Source organism: Eurypyga helias, unplaced genomic scaffold, assembly GCF_000690775.1.
Source record: "Eurypyga helias isolate BGI_N326 unplaced genomic scaffold, ASM69077v1 Scaffold44694, whole genome shotgun sequence".
Lineage (NCBI taxonomy): Eukaryota > Metazoa > Chordata > Aves > Eurypygiformes > Eurypygidae > Eurypyga > Eurypyga helias.
Window position 1 is genome coordinate 1 of NW_010248991.1, and position 3379 is coordinate 3379.

General features: G+C 56.6%; 1 non-coding gene across 1 annotated transcript; it reads right to left on the bottom strand.

The window, feature by feature from the left end:
* Positions 1-1304: 1304 nt before the first annotated feature.
* TRNAR-UCU lies at positions 1305-1378 on the bottom strand. Its single transcript has one exon. It is a non-coding gene; the product is annotated as a tRNA-Arg (tRNA).
* Between the last annotated feature and the right edge of the window lie 2001 nt (positions 1379-3379).

A 3379-nucleotide genomic window follows, 5' to 3' on the forward strand; every position in this document is an offset into this window, starting at 1 on the left:
CGGGAAAGCAAACTGGGATGGGGGCATGGAGGAAACCCCGTTGTCCCTGGAGCTCCGGGTTTTGTGCTTCTCAAAAACCAGACCCTACTCCCAACCCTAATCCCAACCCCAGCCATACTAACTGTGGTGTGAGGCTGACGGACCCCAGCAGCGTGGCCATTCCCAGCGGGAAAGCTGTGAAGGGAACGATGTCGGTGCAGTGCTGTGCTCGCCTGGGATGCCCTTGGAATCCCCACTGTCCCTGGAGCTCTGGCCTTTTTGGTTTTCCTAACCCTCTCCACAATACCTTTGGCCCGAGGCCGAGGTGCGCAGCACCACTGACGGCAAATTGTACCCGGATGGCTGAGGTGGCCACGGAGGCAAGAAGCCCCCTCCCAGTGGCCTTCTCCAGCACGGAGCAACACTAGGAGCTCCGAGGAGGCAGACCAGGAGTTCATAGGATGACGGCAATCTCCATGGACCTGGCTGATCCAAGGACACCACCTACGAGCTTCGTGGCTCCAAGCAGCATGCCTGGTTCTCCAGAGCCGAGTGTACATCAGACACCCCAAATGACCCACATGGGAACTTCCCTCTGGAGAGTATGGGAAGCATCCAGGTGGAGCATACTTCCTCTGCTCTTCAGCTCCTGTCCACCCAAAGAGCTGCAGCCTGGAAAAGCCCTGCGGCAGCACCCGGCACCTGGGAGCCATTCCCCAGCTGCACCCACCCGCACCTCCCCTCCTTCCCTTCTCCCCGCTCACGGCAAGGAGCTCACGCAGGGAGTTACACACAAATAACTCGGAATGACAGCAAGAGGCAACATGGTTCTCTGGAAGCCGAACTCCCACAGGGACATGGAGACAGTCACCAGCCAAACGTGCATCTGCCACGTAAAAACATGGAAAAGATGAGGGCGTTTGCAAAGAATTCCTGTAAGGTGGAAATTCCCAACATAAGACCGAGTTTTGGGTGGTTTTGCCCCACATGTGAAAAAACCCTTGACAACATTTGTCAGAGGAAACAGCAGCGGGAGGCTCCAGGCCCCTGGGTCTCCACTGGATGGCACAGTACTTAGGAGGGTACCAAGGAGGGGCCCCTGAGCAAAACTGGGGGAACACTGGGGTTAAAACAGGAGGAATGAGGAAAGGGGAGTGTGACGAGGCCTTACAAGGGGAGCACAGGCCTTGTGTGCCTCAGCTGTAGAGGGTGTTGTCAAAAGGCATTGCCTTCCCCTCAGAAACCCTCAGGGGTGTTAGAAAAAGAACGGATTTGGACCTATAAAGCACCATGGATTAAAAGAAAAGAGACACCTGCCTGGAGATCATCTCTGCCGGGACTCGAACCCGGAACCTCTGGATTAGAAGTCCAGCGCGCTCGTCCATTGCGCCACAGAGACCTCACCACGAGTGCAGGATCCGCACCAGACCTGAAAAATCCCCTGCCTCCCGCATCACTGCCGGGGGTCTCCACGCCCCACTCTCACTGAGGCAGCATGAAAACGCGGTACCCAAACCGACATCCCTCACACATGAAATCCCGAGGCATCCCCTTCTTCCCCAGGGACGGGGCGATAATTCTGGGTATGATCTGTATCTGGCTCAGCAGCAGGGATGCAGCAAAAACCTGGATGCAGGCTCGTATCTGGGTCTCCGGCAACCTTTCCGCAGCATCTCTAGCTCGGCTGAGGGCAGAGCTAAATCCTGGAGCAGAGTTCATTGCTGCATCTCCCTCAGCATCCCCACAGCATCCTCACTGCAGAAGAGAGGAGAGAGGGTTTAGCTTGCAGCCGGCTGCAGAAAGCTCCAGCTGTCGTGCTGACAGAAAGCGGTGGTTTGAGCAGAGAAACCAACGAAAAAGCAGAGAAGAGGGTTTTATTTTAAGCAAGCTGTCAGTCGAGGGGTTAACGCTTCTCCACCCGCATCTCCCACTGGAAAAAGATTAAGATGACATCAAAACAGCAGGCAATCTCCTGAGCTACTGCACGAAGGAGCACCCTGACATGATCCCTCGCCGGGAACAAACACATTCTGCGTCTCCAACGAACTTGAGCGTATTGTTTACTCGTAAACACGCTCTTCATTAGGGACAAAGGTGACCAGCGTGATACGAACTGCAGCAGGACCTGCTTAGAAGGGTAAACTGCCCGAGGTATCAGCTTTTACCTCAGGGTCCGTATGACCCCGAGAGCCAACCTAAGCCAGCTCTACCCAGCTGGTAACACCCCAGCACAGAGATGACCCAGAGGATCTGCCTGTCAACGGAGCAAGTGTATAACCATGGCCAGAGCCCTAACAGACCGGAAAACTGGATAAACCCCACCGCCACTTGTACGGGACATCAGGGTAAACCAATGGAGCTCGTCACACCACTGACCACACCTAAGCAACACCCGCACCAGACAAGCGCGTCCTGGCCCAGCACGCATGGGACAAGCACGTCCTGGCCCGGCACCCATTCAACATCTGGAGAAAATCCTGCTCCACTCAGCTCCAATTGCACAGAAGCAGGAACGGTCCCGGAGTTTGAGCAGATCCTGGTGGAACACGTTTCCGACAGGAATTATGGAGAAAAGCACCCTCCGCAGGGAAACGGATGTGCCACAAGCTGCATCCCCCCAGAAGCACTCCCTGATCAGCCACACTGCTGGGGGGGCCACCAAAGCCCCCGCCCAGCACATGCCTCCACTGGCACAAGGACGCGGCCACAGGCCGCAGTGGTACCACACGCTCCCTGCCGAGTGCCAGAAAGCAACAGACCACTTCCAAATCCCCCAGCCACCCGCCAGGCAGCTGCGTGCCTTCAGTAATTTGGCCAGTCTTCCCCAAGGTACGGACCGTGCCTCATCCCCACGCGACACGGAGAGCAGAGCCCGGAGCGGGCAGCGCAGACGCAGGCAGGTGATTTCTGGTGCTGGGGGATGCCAATGCCAGCTCCTTGTGCAGGAGGAGAGGAGTGAAATTTGGGAAGATGTGCAGCATGGTTTGACCCCGAGATCCAGAGGGAGGGAAGTGTTTATAACGCATGTCCCCAGCACACAGAAGGTGTGACCGGAGTCAGTAAGCTCCAGGGGGTCCGAGCCACGTGCAAACCGGCCCCCAGCTCCTCCCCAGTCGCCTTCCAGCATCAAACCATTTGCTCCAGATCACAGAACCATGGAATGGTTTGGGTTGGAAGGGACCTAAAAGATCATCTAGTTCCAACCCCCCTGCCATGGGCAGGGACACTCCAGAGTCTGCTAGAAACAGGTGAAGTGCACTCCCAGTGCCACCCATCAGAAACATCACCTTCCATGCGGGATCACAGACAAAAACGTAAATTCCACCAGAAAGACGCCTCTCCCAGAGCAGGGCACAGTGGTGACACCCCCAAAGCCTCTCCCAGCACCGAGTCCCTTCCC